General features: G+C 43.0%; 1 protein-coding gene across 1 annotated transcript in view; it reads right to left on the bottom strand.

The window, feature by feature from the left end:
- Positions 1 to 17,461, bottom strand: part of PHACTR3 (phosphatase and actin regulator 3) — a 296,494-nt gene that overhangs the window by 166,911 nt on the left and 112,122 nt on the right. The window lies entirely within an intron of this gene.

The following is a 17,461-nucleotide window of genomic DNA, read 5'->3' as shown; positions in this document are numbered from 1 at the left end:
CGCCAGGGGTGGGTTCCTGCCAGTTCTGACCTCTTCTATAGAGTATCTTTTTACTTATTTATTTAATTTGTATGGACATTCATCTCACACGTGTGACTCTAAGCAGCTTATAGTAAAAACTAGAAAAAACTACATGAAATACATGCCATACAAAATCTAAAAACACAGCAGCTGAGCATCATGCCTGACAAAAAAAACCCTACATTTACCATAATTAAAATATAGAGAAGGATATGTGTCTATGTGTATGTCCTTTCTGTCATAATACATCTTGTGGGCTTCCAAACTCTAATAAAATCCCAGCACATGGCATCAGAAGAAAGTTGCAATTACAGACATTTTTGTTTTGGGTTTTTTTTCTCCTCTTTTGATGTTTTGTTGTTGTGCAATTTTTTTTCATTCTCTTTGGTGATTGATCATTTTTATGTTATGCATGTTTGTTTGAAAATGGATTAATAAAACAGGGCATCATGGAAAATAAGAAGACAGAGAAAGCTTTTTTCGTGAGGTTTTTTTCCCCCAGATGAAGAAACCAGCGAGGTTGCCACAGGATAGAGATGCAGAACAGGAAAAACAAAAACACAGGATGGCATCTTGTGTAATTTGGCAAGAGCAAAAGAAAAGGAAAAAATGCCAAAACATTTCAAACCAATCCAAAGTCTCTCTGACCTAATGTGGTAGGAAAAAAAGTCACTTTTGTAGGGTAGATAATTTAGCCCAAGATTAGCATAACTCTGACATATTAAGCTAAAATTTCATACAAGTCTAGACACAACATTAGGATAGACGGTATTTTAAAAGGTGCAAAGACACACAAGTTCGAGTGTAACCTCTTCCTTACAGATAAGTTGTTAAGGCTTCAGTTAAACAAAATCTCCATTCAACAGCTACATCCAGAGGTGAGTTCCTACTGGTTCAAACCGGTTCGGCCAAGTAGGTACTAACTTTCAAAATTACCTGTGCTCTGTGGGTCAAAGGTGATTTTTTTTTAAGAAAAGCATATTATAGTCAAGCAGGGAAAAGTTAGATTTGTAACTAAGGATGTACAAGATCTTCTCTATAGGGTCCCAAAGGTGCTTTGTCAAGAGGCAACATTTGCTTCTCATCCAAGAAGCATCTATAGACTTGAAAAAGCTTCTTGGATGAGAAGCAAGTGTCTTTTCAGGAAAAACAAAGAAAGTCCAGTTCAGTGGTGGGTCGGCCAAACCGGTAGTAGTTTGGTGGCCTGGGTCACTGGAACCGGCAGCAACCCAGACCTGTCATGCCCCCGAACCTGTTCTTCCAGCGGCACCATAGGTGGTGCCATCTTGCTTTTTGCTTCTGCGCATGCGCAGAGCAATTTTTATTGTTCTGCCCATATGCACAAAATGTGTGTGCTTGTGTGCGTGCATGCATGCATGCGTGCATGGCACACCCATGAGTGAACCAGCAGTAGCGACTGCTGGAACCACCCCTGGTCCAGTTGCCTCTTAACAAAGAATTTTTGGGACAACTATGACCTAGATGACGGAGAATCTCCATAGACTTCTCTATAGGGTCACACCTAGAACATTATTAATTATTATTATTCAATTTATTTGCTGTCCACCTTGTGTTGTGTTCAGAGGGTTTTTTTTTGTTGCACATCCAGAAAGCACACACAAGTAAATGAACGTCATCAGGATTCAAATATATATAAGAAACTTCTGTATATACAATACCAAATAGCAGAATTCATACAATATCAGGGACACAGAATAGCAGTTAGACTTATATACCGCTTTATAGGGCTTTCAGCCCTCTCTAAGCGGTTTACAGAGTCAGCATATCGCCCCCACAGTCTGGGTCCTCATTTTACCCACCTCGGAAGGATGGAAGGCTGAGTCAACCCTGAGCCGGTGAGATTTGAACCGCCGAACTGCAGATAACAGTCAGCTGAAGTGGCCTGCAGTACTGCACTCTAACCACTGCACCACCTCAGCTCTGTAGCAATATTCATAGAAGCAAGTCATTACAGAGTAGAGAGATACAGAGACCTACATTGTACAGAGGCTGAGCAAAAGTTACAGGGCCAAAGCAACTCTTATATACAGTTCAACAAGTCTAAGCCACACTCAGGCTTCAAAACTGTCTCTTGTGAGCCTTTAGAAACAAATACTATATTTCACTTTCCCAACAGTCCCCATTGGCTGACCTGTCACCATGTCTATTCCAGTCTATGAATATACTCTGGCATGTTCTAGGTGGGATAAGTCACTCAGAGGTAGGATCGTCTTTGTGGCTCACTAACTATCTCCAGTATGGAATGCCCCCACCTGGAACCTGGCCATTGGGCAGAGCTAGATTTTCTGTCGCAGAATTGGGGGTCCGTACAGTCCATCTAAATATATTCAAGGCAAGAAACAAACAAACAAAATCAAAAGATATCTCTGAACCCCTCCCGACTTTCTCTCTCAACAGTAAGCCATGTTACTGGAGACTGTGATGCTTCAGGAAAGGCTTGGCATGATGCTTAGGGAAAATTATTGTATTGTAGAATTCTGGATTCATGAATTTCAAAGATTAGCAACTTGCCAGGATCTCTTCAGAAATCAGCTTGATAATTGGGTCTCCTCTTATTGGTGTGAAAACCTGTTAGGATAGGACGTACTGTGCTCTGGCTTAAAATAAGGGACTGAATTGATGTTTGAAAAATGGTTGTTTTCTCTTGAGTAAAGCTCATGGAAGAAAGTGCCTAATTGCCTCCCTGGGCAATGAGACAACTTGCTTTCTGGAGTGAATAAACTTATATCCATGATGGCAAATCTGTGGCATGCGGAGCCTTTTCTGAGAGCACGTAAGGTGTTGCCCTATCAGCTCCAGCGCACATGCAGGTGCTGGCCAGCTGATTTTCAGCCTTGGGTTTCACCGGTTTTTGCCCCCAGAGGCTTCCCTGAAGGGCGAAAAACTGCCCAACCCACAAACTCGGGAATGGACTTCCCTGAAGCCTCCAGAGGGAGAAAAATGGCCCAACGGGCAACCTGGAAGCCCGTTCCCGAACTTCCAGTTTGCGTGTTGCCTCTGAAAGCCTCTGGAGCCTGGGGAGGGGAAAAACAGACCTACCGGGTCCACCAGAAATTGGAAAACAGGCTATTTCTGACCTCCTGAGGGCCTCTGGGGGGTGGGGGAGGCTGTTTTCACCCTCCCCAGACTCCTAGAAAGCCTCTGGAGCCTGTGGGGGGGGAATGGGCCTACCGGGCCCGTTTCTGGCCTCCAAGAAAACTGCGAGCGCATGCCCAGGGTCGTGGGTGTGTGTGTCACATATGCATGTGCAGGGGGCATGGGTGGAGGGCATTAAATTTTGGGGGTGGGCACATGAGCGTACACGATAGCATGTGCGTGTGTGTGTGCTTTTGGCACCCGAGGTGAAAAAGGTTCACCATCACTGAGCTCTATGATCCGTGCTTTCCATTAAAAAAATCCCAACCTTTTTGATTGCCTGTGCTGCAATACAGTTAGTTCTCAACCTACGACCACAATTGGGACCAACATTTCTGTTGCTAAGCAAGGAAGTTGTTAAGTGAGTCACTTCTAATTTTATCACCTTTTTGCCATGATTGTTAAGCAGTTAAGTGAACCACGGGTCATTAAAGTGAATCCAGCTGCACCCATCGACTTTAGTTGTCAAAGGTTGGCTGGGAAAGTCACAAACAGTGAACTCACAAACCCAGGATGCGGTAAATAGATGCTGATTATCAAGCACCCATATTTTGTTCACATGGCCATGGGGATGCTGCAATGGTCATAAATGCAAGGACCAGTCATAAGTCACTTTTTCAATACCGTTTTATCTTTGAATGGTCATGAAACAACTAGGTGTAATTCAAGGATTACTGGTATCATGGATGATCCAATTATTTACCTTCCGTGTCTATTAAAGCTTCCTCTATAATAGCATAATTATTTTTGCAACATACTCTAATATAGGTGTAAGAAGGCAGGTAAAGCTAGATTGGATTCCCAATGTAGTCCCTGCTGAGCATAGCTGATTCCAGAAAAAGCCAATTAGGGTTAGATCCAGTTAGTATCTGGATGTGTGATTAAAGCCCCATGGACTAGTCTGGGGAAATAATGTAAAATAAGATGATTGCAAAACATTTCTTCAGTATTGCCCAAGAAAACACCAAAGAGATAGTCACAAAGAATTAGCTAGGTTTGAAAGAGACTTTGTATGAAGCAAATCAGAATCAAACCTGGTTAGAGGTTGGATGGGATTTGGGATGGTTTATATTTGCTTTGGGCTTCATCTGTGATTGTAGTGTGTTTAAGGTAATGATTTAATAGTTGAATAGCTTCTGTGATGTTGTAATGCTGTAATGATGATGCAATGGTAGCAACGAGTCAGCAGGGTTATTTGACTGCTACCGCTTTAAGAGATTGTAATATGAAAGAGGCCCTGTGAGGGTGTATCTCACTGTCTGTGTGTGCTTCTGTGCTATAGTTGATGATTGATTGCCTGACTTTGCCTAGTATATGTATGTATATATTCCTTGTAGATAAACCACTATTTGAAAGACAAACCTGTTTACTGTATTTTGCTCCTGGGTTGTCTCAAAATAGTCACACTGTGTGCACTCTGACATAGGGATTATATTCAAATATAGCAATACTTGGGAAAAAGTAATTGAATTCTTTGAGAATAGCTTTGTTGATTTCAATTTACAAAACGGGGATATTCTTGGAATATTTTTTTTTCTTAGAGCTTTTCCCACAATTGCAAGGACTGCTTTTTTGGATCAACCTAGTGTTAATCTATTGGTTGTGACAGGAATTGACCAAATGTCTTATTGTCCGAATCTCATGAACATCATGGGCTGAGAGATTAGGGACTGACCCAAATTTCATGCCTAAAGCGGGACTAGAACACACAATCTCCTGGGGATTGGCCCAAAGTCACCCATCTGGTTTTCATGCCTAAGACAGAACTAGAATTCACAGTCTCCTGGTTTGGAGCCTTAGCCACTAGATCAAACTGACTGGTTTGTTGCCTATGCGCTTCTGGCATGGTTATTCAAAGGCATGATATTTTTTTTCCCCCTGGTTACTGAATCTTCTTAAAAAGGGAGAAGATGGAAGTTCATGGTGGGTAAACATTGGATGTTTACAAATAGATGATAACATCTGAAGGCAGTGGTGGGATTAAAATAATTTAACAACTGGATCTCTGCCCTAATGACTGGCTGGGTGGGTGTGGCCATGGTGGGTGTGGCCAAGGGGTGTGACAGGCATCACTCGGCCTCCTGAACCCCCCCGGAGCAAAAACGGGCTAGGGGAGTCGTACCACCCCACCACACCCCATTTTTTGCCTAGTAGGCCTCCCTTCAGCCTTCTGGGAGCAAAAACGTGCCATGGGAGGACTCCTGGAATAGGCAGGGCAGTAAGAGGTGGGCCAGCCAGCAATTTAACAACCGGGTCTCCCAAACTGGCCTGAACTGGCTGAATCTCACCACTACCTGAAGATCTTATGAAGTACTATGAATGAGGCAGAATGATGATATAAAAAAAGGCCTCACGTGGAAGAAGAAACTGGACATGCCTTTTTATATACACCAGATTATCTTGCAGATGGATGGATAGATGCATGGATTGGGGGGGGGATATCTACAATTTCTTAGAATGCTGCCTCCTAGATTATCCTCTGCATTACCAGTCTTTGCTTCCTGACTAATAACTTCATGATGCAACAGAGGAATTAACTGGTGTTATACAAGTGCAAATACAATTTCCTGAATAATGAACCTGTCAAAAATTATGAACAGGAGGAGATGTGACCCCATTAATTTTTTTAAAAAAAATGGAGAGCAGTTTGATTTGAGGACAGCAGGTAGCAAGTTTTGTCTCCATGACACTTTCAAGAAAAAAAAATTAGATGTTGAGTCTTTCAAAAGTATGACTCAGTCAAAAACAATTCAAAAAGGTGGCTCTGCTGACAGATAGATAGGTAGATAGGTAGATAGAGGGATGGATGGATGGAGAGAGAGACAGAGATAGAGACAGAGTTATGGCTCAACTGACAGACAGACAGATGATGGATGGATGGATGGATGGATGGATGGATGGATGGATGGAGAGAGAGAGAGAGAGAGACAGAGATAGAAACAGAGCTATGGCTCAGCAGATAGATAGATAGATATTGGTCTCCGGATACGCTCCAAGGCGCTAGTCGTCACTTATAAAGCCCTTCATGGTATTGGACCTGGGTACTTGAGAGACCGCCTGCTGCCAATTACCTCCACTAGACTGATTAGATCCCACAGATTAGGCCTCCTCCGAATTCCATCCGCCGGCCAGTGTCGACTGGCGACCACTCGGAGGAGAGCCTTCTCTGTGGCTGCTCCGACCCTCTGGAATGAACTCCCCGTGGAGATTCGAACCCTCACCACCCTCCAGGCCTTCGGCAAAGCCCTTAAAACCTGGCTGTTCCGACAGGCCTGGGACTAAAGAACTGTTGCCCCCGCCTCGAATTGGTATGACTGTTGTGTTTTAATCATGCATTGTTTTTATGTCGTTTTAAATTCTGTTTGTATCCCCCTTCCCTGGTCGAGTTGTGAGTCGCCCTGAGTCCCCTCGGGGGAAAAGGGCGGCATATAAATAAAATCAACATCAACAACAAATCAACAGATAGATAGATAGATAGATAGATAGATAGATAGATAGATAGATAGATAGATAGATAGATAGATAGATAGATAGATGAGAGAGAGATAGGGAGATAGGGAGATAGATGGATGGATAGAGAGACAGAGATAGAGATACAGACAGAGACAGAGTTAGGGCTCAGCTGACAGACAGATGATGGATGGATGGATGGATGGATGGATGGATGGATGGATGGAGAGAGAGACAGAGATAGAGACAGAGTTATGGCTCAGCATGATAGATTGATAGATTGATAGGTTGATAGGCTGATAGGTTGATAGATAGATAGATAGATAGATAGATAGATAGATAGATGGATGGATGGATGGATGGATGGATGGATGGATGGATGGATGGATGGATGGACGGACAGACGGAGGATGGGATGGATGGATAGAGAAAGAGACAGAGTTATACAGAGAGAGAGATATAAGCATAAATTGTTTGCTATTATCTTCTAGATTATTTTTTACTTCTACTTCTATAGCCCTGAAATTCCCTGTGATCCTCTTTTCAGGTACTAACCCGGGACAATTGCCCCAAACGTGCTTTTTTTTTTTCCAAAAGGCAACTGCGCTTTCTGGTTTTTCTTTTGAAGACATTTCACTTCGCATTCAAGAAGCTTCTTCAGCTCAGCTCAGCGTCAAGTCCAGTTACCTCATGAGGGGGGGGGGCAGAACCTTTGGGACAGCTATGACCTGGATGACTGAGAATCTCCATAGGCAACCAGGCTCAACTCTTACCTTTCAAACTTAGACGAGGTGAGCTGCTATTAGGCGGGGGGGGGGGGGGGACTTCCAGGAAAATGGAGGAAGGATCCCTTCTTGATTTAAATCAGGCTTTCCCAAATTGATCAATGACAGTATGTTGTTTATGTTGTTGTTATTATTTTTATACAAGGAAGTAGCTTAATGTCTCTGCATCCCAGAACACACCTCCTTGGAAGCCAGAAAACAAATAAACAAACAAATTTGCAGTGCCCATCTAAGAAATGATTGCCTTTCCTTGCAGTAAGGAGGGACTGGAAGCACCACCATCTCTGTTTCTCTCTCCCTCGCACTGCAAGAGTTCAATCAAGACAAGTCATCAATTACTTCTCCTTATTTATTTTTCAAAAATCCAATCTGTTGCCTTGCCTACTTGATTCACCCTCTTGTTCGCTAGCTTTCTCTGGAAGATTTAGGAGTAGTTGCTTGGGAAAATACTTTCAATCCCTCACTTCTATAGTCAGAGGGAAAATTCTAGTGCATTGATGGCTAACCTTTTCGGCGTCAAGTGCCAAAAGCACACCCATGCGCAACCCATAATGTAATGCCCGCACAACACTCCCCATCACCCCATGCATGCATGGGTGACCTCCCATGTGTCCCCTGCATATCCGTGTGCGCCCCAATGTGTGCCCCTCCCACGCATGCACTTCCGTCTCCTGCATGAGCCTCCCCCACACATGTACAGCAGACACCTGAAAACCAGCTGGCTGGTGGGAGGCATGTGCACATGCGTGGCAGAGCTAAGCTAGGGCGATGGCTCGCGTGCCTGCAGAGAGGGCCCTGCGTGCCAACTGTGGCTCGTATGCCATAGGCTTGCCATCATGTTTCTAGTGCCTCTCATGGCAATAATTCCTTTTATTGTATGACTTCAGGATGTTCACTATCAAAATGTTCACGAGGATAAGCTTCCTGTTGATTACACATTGTAAGTGTGTTAAATACCTGTATAAATATTATATGCAACCTCATGCTTGTGCGTGTCTCATGCTTTATCCTGGCATGTTTGTCCTTCAAAGAAGCTGTAGGTGTTTCCCTGAAAGCAAAGTTAATGATAGAATTTGTATGTTGCCCAAGTGATCAGAGGTGGGATTCAGCAGGTTCTCACCAGTTCTAGAGAACCGATAGCGGAAATTTTGAGTAGTTCGGAGAACCTGTAAATACCGCCTCTGGCTGGCCCCGCCCCCATCCATTCTGTGCCTCCCAAGTCCCAGCTGATCGGGAGGGAATGGAGATTTTGCAGTAAGCTTCCCCTGCCACACCCACCAAGCCACGCCCACAGAACTGGTAGTAAAAAAAAATTGAATCTCACCACTGCCCTAGTGTAGATACTCTGGGTGGCTTGTAACAGATAAATTATGCTCCGCATGGTCCATTAAAATTAACCAGCTTTAAATACCTAAAACCAGATGTGAATTAATGTGGGTAAAAATAACATGAGTAAATAGTAACACCCCCACAAATGTTACTATCTTCATCGCCTTTAACAAAGCCATGAAAGTGGGGGCATGCCTTACCTCACCAGAAAACTTGTATATACATATATCATATCATATATTATCACATCATATCCCAGATACTCTGTGTGAATGTAGAGAAGAACAATCCCTCTCACACATGCTATGGGGCATATGATGTCCCTCAACATGTATGGAGGAAGACCTCATGGCTGGCATGAGAAAATGCTGTCAACATGGCCCGATATTAGGCGAATGTTGTTTCATTTTAAGTCTATTTATTCCACATATTTATTCCACATATTTTTACATGTGCTATATTTCTCTGACCAGTTTTATTCCTACTTTATTTGCTCAGTGTTGAATGTTATATGTGTATGATTTGTAGGTGCTTCTGACCCAAATAAAGAAAAATCATATCATGTGAATCTCAATTTAATAAAGAAATAAGAATCCAGGCTGTTATTAAGATTTGTCTCCAGACTTCTAAACCTTGGTACGATTCCCAAAGGATCCCTTCTTGATTTAAAGCAGGCTTTCTCAAATCGATCAATATGGACTCATAAAGGTCTATGAGTATATTGAAGGAGTTTATGATGTTGTAGTACTGCATCAGACAAATTCTTTGTGTGTCTAATTACACTTGACCAAATAAAGTATTTTATTCTATTCTATTCTATTCTATTCTATTCTATTCTATTCTATTCTACTGTACTCTACTCTACTCTACTCTAATTCTATTCTACTCTACTCTACTCTACTCTACTCTACTCTACTCACTCTACTCTACTCTACTCTACTCTACTTTTTTTAGCATTTTTTTTTACTACCGGTTCAGGCGGTAGCTTCAGTGATCAGCTGTGCAACAATCAGCTGTGCCGCGCAATTTATATTCGCTAGGAAGCAGGAAATCACTGTTCTACTTACCTGCAGACCAGTGGTGGGTTCCTACCAGTTTGGATAGGTTCGGCCGAACTGGCATTAGTTTGGCAGCCTGGGTCACTGGAACCAGCAGCGACCCAGGCCTGCCACACCCCCAAACAGGTTCTCCCGGCACCGCTGTAGGCGCTGCCATCTTGTTATTTGCTTCTGCACATGCGTAGAGCAATAAAAATTGCTCTGTGCATGTGCGCGCATCATACACCAAGCACGCACAGTGCACATCAAGCATGCACAGCACATATCAAGTGCATGTGCGCACAGCACACCAACAAGCAAAACAGCAGTAGTGACTACCGGAACCTACCCCTACTGCATACTCAGAAAAGGCTTCTTAATCCAATGCACATGCGCACAAAACACGCACAAAGCAACCGGTACCAGAGCGAATTGATAGCAGACTTTAGAGCATTTCACCTCTGGTTTGGGGACCCCTGGATTAAACGCACAGAAGGGACTAGACTGGAAAAGATGGTCCTTTAAATATTGTTGACCTGAGCCCCGAATGGCTTTGAATGTTATTTTGAGTTCTATTAAAGCACTTAAAATTATTCTTGGAAATCCCCTGGCAGCAAGCGCCATGACCCAACTTAATTGTTAATGTGCTGTAACAGCTCTCTGGCCAACAAGCAAGTATCACCATTTAAAACTAATTGCAGCTTCCAAGTAGTCATCAAGGGCAGCACCAATTAGAATGTGTTACGGTAGACCAGGGTCCTTAGTAACTAAGGCAGAAGTCACTATTGTCCAGGCATGTCATTCTGAAAAGGGCCACAGCTGCTATTCCAGTGTGGCTGTGTAAAGGATCCCCTGGCCATAACCACTAATATCTGATTGAGCAGGCTTTCAGGAAAGAAATGGCAGATTAAAGACAACTCCATGAAAAGCGGGACCAACAACTGAAATGGAATGCAGAGCTGGTGAATACACCAGCTCTTTAATAATTCCTCCCTGGACAAAGAGAAGACTTGGGATCACCCACAAGTGCTCCAACAGTGGCTCCTCACAAGAAGATCACAAGATAACCGTTATCTGGAGGTTGCTATCGTGTGGTCTCCTTGTGAGGAGCAACTGTTTAGAGGTTTAGAGGTCTGGGAGAGGAGATTAGCCATCTTACTCAAAACAAAGGAACAAAATAATAATAAAGTAATGTGATTTGAGATGTATTTATGTTTCCTTCTGATGTTTTACATGTTTCTGGAGAATGTCTCACCTGAGAATGTAGAGAGGGTCAAAATAATACAGTTCTATCTGGGTATTCCCCTGGAATACCCAGATTCTGAAAGCCAAATTTAATGTTCAAGGGGGCAAGAGGTGGTGGTGATGAATCACTGAACTCGTAGGAAAGTAACTGAGAATCCAATGCTAGAATGAATATAACTCAAGGCAGTGAACCAAAGATGGGAATCAATTTTTTTTACTACCGGTTCTGTGAGCGTGGCTTGGTGGGCATGGCATGGCTTGGTGGGCGTGACAGGGGAAGGATACTGTAAAATCTCCATTCCCACCCCACTCCAGGGGACAGTTACTGCAAAATCCCCATTTCCTCCCGATCAGCTGGGACTCAGGAGGCAGAGAATAGATGGGGGTGGGCCAGTCACAGGTGGTATTTACCAGTTCTCCGAACTAGTCAAAATTTCCGCTACTGGTTCTCCAGAACTGGTCAGAACCTGCTGAATACCACCTCTGCAGTGAACATATCTAAATACTCCTGCCTCCTATTTTTTCCACTCTATTGCAATGAGAGAATGACTGACCCAAAGTCATTCAGCCAGATTTCATGCCTATGTAGGAAATGATCAGGATGAGCCTGCAAGAGGAGTCAAATGCATCATCAGTCATGAGTCCCTTCATACCCAAGAGACTTAAGTCCAGCTCACTTTGAATTCTTGTAACTCTTATCTACCATCAATTTTCTTGGACTGTTAGTAAGTCAGATTCTTGTAGAGCGCTTGTGCTTGCAAATAGATCTTTATATTCATTTGAACTGCCTGGGTCTTTTGACTTCCCTGGCACTTAACAGTCACAATCTCCTGGTTTCTAGGCCACCACATTAACTATTTCACTAAAATGGCTCCCTAATCATTACTCCTGAGTAACTCTTTTTGCCTGCCTTCCATTGTTCTTCTGTGCCATTTCCAGTCTGCAAAACTCCAAACCACCAGCAGAGAACAGCAAATACTGAGTTTCTGCCGACAAGACATGGTATATGTCTACCCTTGATAAATGACACTGGACAGAAGCTCTAGAGCAGTGTTTCTCAACCTTGGCAACTTGAAGATGTCCGGACTTCAACTCCTAGAATTCCCCAGCCAGCGACTGCTGGCTGGGGAATTCTGGGAGTTGAAGTCCAGACATCTTCAAGTTGCTAAGGTTGAGAAACACTGTTCTAGAGACAAAGACAACAAAGTTTTCACTTAAGAGCAGACCGTTGTGCCTCTGTATTACATCAATAGTGTTTCTCAACCTTGGCAATTTCAAGACTTCAACTCCCAGAATTCCCCAGCCAGCATGCCAAGCTGGAGAAACAGTGCTTAAGATATGAGATCATGAATAGACTAGAATAGACTAGACTAGAATAGAATAGAATAGAATAGAATAGAATAACAGAGTTGGAAGGGACCTTGGAGGTCTTCTAGTCCAACCCCTGCCTAGGCAGGAAATCCTATACCATTTCAGACAAATGGCTATCCAACATCTTAAAAACTTCCAGTGTTCGAGCTTTCACAACTTCTGCAGACAAGTTGTTCCACTGATTAGGAAATTTCTCTTCAGTTCTAGGTTACTTCTCTCCTTGATTAGTTTCCACCCATTGCTTCTTCTCCTGCCCTCAGGTGCTTTGGAGAATAGCTTGACTCCCTCTTCTTTGCGACAGCCCCTGAGATATTGGAAGACTGCTATCATGTCTCCCCTAGTCCTTCTTTCTATTAAACTAGACATACCCAGTTCCTGCAACCGTTCTTCATATGTTTAGCCTCCAGTCCCCTAATCATCTTTGTTGCTCTTCTCTGCACTCTTTCTAGAGTAAGATTATTCACATTGTGGTGTGCTTTCTACTGATGACTTGGCCACAAATAAGAGAGTGATGTTGGGAGATCTGTGCCATTACCAAACAGCCAACTAGAAAGAGGCACAGAGCCAAAATTATTTTGGAGTCTACTTTTTCAGAAACAAACTCATCTCACTAAGCCCATCTGTTTTGTGCTGTCTCTCTCATTCATGCCAGCAGGAATCCTTGCCTGTCAGATTTATGGGCAATAGTTATTTTTGTGCTCGGTGACAAAAAAAAAAAGAGACACAGGGACCTTGATGACAAGTGAGGTTTCTGAACAACTCCAAGATTATTTCAGATGAATCTAATTCCCAATTTGAATGCAACTCTTAGACCACCACAGACACTAACTTTTCTGCTGCAGAAACATACTCCTGTTGCTGCAAAGATAATTATCTGACCTGAGAAAGCCAGTTAATAATTTAGATTGATGGATCCAGATCTTCCCGTTCACACTTGTTTTTCTGTCAATTTGGAGTCAATTTTTCAATCAATCAAATTGTCCAGAAGCACTGGATTTGAAAGTAAGAATTTGTAAAAATGTATGTCCAAGTAATTATATACACACAGAAAGAACAATTACACACACACACACACACACACAGAGACACACAAATCTCTATCCAAGAAGACTCCTGGAAGTTCATAAAATCCAGTATCAATTAAAAAAAATAAGCCATCAGATCAGTCACATGACTATATCAAACCAACAATCCTTACACATTAAAAGCTCTGTAGAACAGGTCCATCTTAACTTTGTATATAGTTATGGCAGGGAGGCTACCATCCAAAAGTCTGGGAAAAGGCTATTACAAAAGATAACAATATCTTCTCAAATATCTTCTCAACTAACATAAGAACACAAACTATGTCCTGATGGACTGGATCCTTGGTCCAAGTAGCCTAGCAGCCTTTTCTCCTCTAAGCCAACCAATTACATGAGGAAACCCAGTAGACTCCCAGCAGATGGCCTCCAGAAGCACTCACACTGCCATCAAAGCTGATAGCCACTGATTCTCATGGCTTCCATGAATGGTCCAAACTCTTCTTGAAGCCAGCCAAGCTGGGAGCCAACGCCACCATAAGAAGAGCCCTTCTGAATCAGGCCCATCTGGTCCAGCAATCTGTTCTCATGGTGGCCACAAAGCACAAGGAGGATCAATCCCCTAACAGATGGCCTTCAGAGATGATCACGTTGCCATCAAGGCTGACAGCCACTGATACACCATATATTTCATACGCTTTTCCCTCTTCAAACCTCTTCCCAACTCCCTTCCTATAGATCGGTCATTTGTCCTACAGCTGTGATGGCTAACCTTTTTGCCATTGCGTGCCAAAAGTGGGGGGAGCGCATGGGGTCATGTGCAGGCATGCCCACATCCATAATTCTATGTGTGCGAGCCCCCCCATGCATGCGTGACCCCCCCTCCTCCTGCTTTTGGCTCATGATGGACCCATTTTTCACCTTCCCCGGGCTCCAGAGGCTTTCTAGGAGCCTGGGGAGGGTAAAAAAGGCCTCCTCTGCCCCCCGGAGGCCCTCCGGAGGCGCCAGGAACATTCCCGAATTTCCAGCTTGCACGCTGCGTTGTTTTTCGCTCTCCGGAGGCTTTAGGGAAGCCTCCGGAGGGCAAAAAATGGTCAAAAATGAAAGCATGTGCGCTGGAGTTGACAGGGCAATGCCTCACGTGCCCTAACGAACAGCTCTGCATGCCACCTGTGGCATGCGTGCCATAGGTTTGGAATTCACTGTCCTACAGCTATGATAGAGTGGAGAGTAGACCTCCAGGCCCAGAACCCAAAGATATTACAGTCTGAAGAGTTCAGAAGAGGTGAGACCAAAGTCAGGAAACAACAATTGCCAGAGCTGGGATAGAGGCCCTGGTGATGCATAATGTAGTAAGGACTTCTGAGTGTGATGTTGTGGTGTTAAAAGCCAACCCCACTAAAACTGTCAAATTCTGCCATGAAAAGGTTTCATTATTTCTAAGAATACCCCCCACACAAGCAGTCTGTTCCTTAAACCCCGTGTTTATTTTTAAGAAACAGCACCCTCTCTTATCTCTGAGAAACAAATAGAGGAAGAACGCTTGTTTAAAAATAGACATCATCACCCCAGTAAACAACTATCCCAAGTCAAGGGAGTCAACGGTGCCTATTATTTCCAGCTACCTATTAGGCAAAATGTCATATAGGAACAAAGACACTCTTTAAAAAAAAAAAAAAGCTACATTCCTCATTGGGATTGAACTCAAAGAAAAACGCCAATGAAATGGAAACCTGGAGTTTTTCTTTTGGGAATGGCAGATAAACAGATGGGAAGAAAACATGGGATTTTGGTTTTCTGTATGAAATCTACTGCAAGATTGTTGTATGCCCAAAGATGGAAAGAGGAATATACAGTATACCCACAATAAAAAAAATGGACATTGGAACCAAAAGACCTAAACAGTAACAGAGTTGGATGGAACCTTGGAGGTCATCTAGTCCAACCCCCTGCTCATGCAGGAGACCTGTACTAGGGATTTGAACCGCCAAACTGCCGACCTTTTTGATTGACAAGCTCAGTGTTTTTAGCCACTGAAGCCACCTAGTCACCTAGCTGAGCTGGTCTAATGGACTGCTTTGCTTAGAGACAATAATTTGACTAAATTTCTTGTGACTTGGAGACCAAATTCCAAATGCCATTGCTTTCTTACAAGACAAGGAGAAAAATAATCTTTTGACTTTGGAATTCAAGGGCTAAATCTGAATTGACTAGAGAAATATATATGGCGTTTTCAAATATATAGCTATTCCTACTTGGCAATTTATTATGTGTTAGATTAAAATTAAGGGAGCAACGTAGTATAATTGTTTTCCTCAGGTTTTTTAAAAAAATGTAGATTATTAATATTTTAAGGTATTTAAAGTATGGATTTTTCCTTTAGAGCTGGAGGTCGTTGTATCCTTATTATGATCTCTGTATTGGAAAAAAGGTGGAGTTCACCTTTCTTATAATTTATATATATATATAAAATACCTTTTCCAAATTTCAAAAACAAACATTAAAATGCAAACTAATATAAAAAAGAAAAAAAGGAATAAGGCAAGTTAAAAAGAGACCAAAAATACATCAAACAAATGTAGTGTGTGTGTGTGTGTGTGTGTGTGTGTGTGTGTGTGTATAATATTATCTATTAGATTTTTACAACCCCTGGTAAGCCCCAATTATGGGAGGAAGCTAACTGCTTCCATCATCTGTCAATCGGCTCGTAACAAGAGTCCATCACGACAGAAACCCAATATTTTTACTGTTGCCTTTGTTATATTTGTGTTTTTTATTTGTGCTGATAAATAAATAAAGGGAGACTAGTATAGATCTATTTCAAGCTATTTAGCTCTCATCAGCTAGCCATACCCTTACTGGGATGCTAGCTGATGAGAGCTAAATAGCTTGAAATAGATCTATACTAGTCTCCCTTTATTTATTTATCAGCACAAATAAAAAACATATTATATATGTATGTATGTATGTATGTATGTATGTATGTATGTATGTATGTATGTATGTTTGTTTGTTTGTTTGATGTAATTTTGGTCTCTTTTTAACTTACCTGATATTCCTTTTTTTCTTTTTTATATTAGTTTGCATTTTGATGTTTGTTTTTGAAATTTGGAAAAGGTATTTTTTAAAAAAGGAAATGAAAACCAGGCATATGGTTTGCTTTTTCCCATCACTCTGGGGAACAGATCATGATTGCAATGGTTATCCTCACCTTACAGGCTGTTAATCAATCACAAATCAGTGCTCCAATATCTCATAGTGTTCTGGTATCTCAGGGGCTGCCACAAAGAAGAGGGAGCCAAGCTATTCCCCAAAGTACCTGAGGGCAGGACAAGATGCAAAGGGTAGAAACTAATCAAAGAGAAAAGCAACCTAGAACCGAGGAGAAATTTCCTGACAGTGAGTACAGTGAAACGACTTCCCTCCTGAAGTTGTGGGTGCTCCAACACTGGAAGTTGTTAAGAAGATATTGGATAATCAGGGATGGGATTCAGCCAATTCAGACCGGTCTGGGTGCATCTGGTGATAATTTTACAACTGGTTCACCGAACCAGTAGTTAGAACCACTGGCTGGCCCCGCCCACCCTGCCCCTACCCTCCCACCCTGCCCCTACCCTCCCAGGAGTCTCCACGTGGCCCGTTCATTATGTCAGGTAAGTGCAGGGCCCACACAGAGGCTCTGGGAGGGCAAAAATCAGGCCTCCCAGAAGTCCAGAAACAGGCCTGTTTCCAGCTTCCAGAGGGCTTCCGAAGCCCAGGGGAGTCTGTTTTCTCCCTCCCAGAGGCTTGAGGAAAAAGATTCCAGAGTCTGGGGCAGGCCTCCCAGAAGTTTCAGAAGTCTGGAAACGGGCCTGTTTCAGACTCCAGAGGGTCTTTGGGGCCCAGGGAAGGTTGTTTTCATCCTCCTAGAGGCTCAAAGAAAGCATCTGGAGCCTGGGGAGGGTAAAAACATGCCCCTCCATGGTGCAGGAGGCCAGGTAGGCCAGCCCCCCCCCACGGTCATGCCCATCAAGCAACTGGGCAGAGAACCGGCTGCTAAAAATTT

Source organism: Thamnophis elegans, chromosome 5, assembly GCF_009769535.1.
Source record: "Thamnophis elegans isolate rThaEle1 chromosome 5, rThaEle1.pri, whole genome shotgun sequence".
NCBI classification, from domain to species: domain Eukaryota; kingdom Metazoa; phylum Chordata; class Lepidosauria; order Squamata; family Colubridae; genus Thamnophis; species Thamnophis elegans.
Note: the sequence above shows the minus strand (reverse complement) of the source record. Positions and strands in the feature narration are given on the sequence as shown.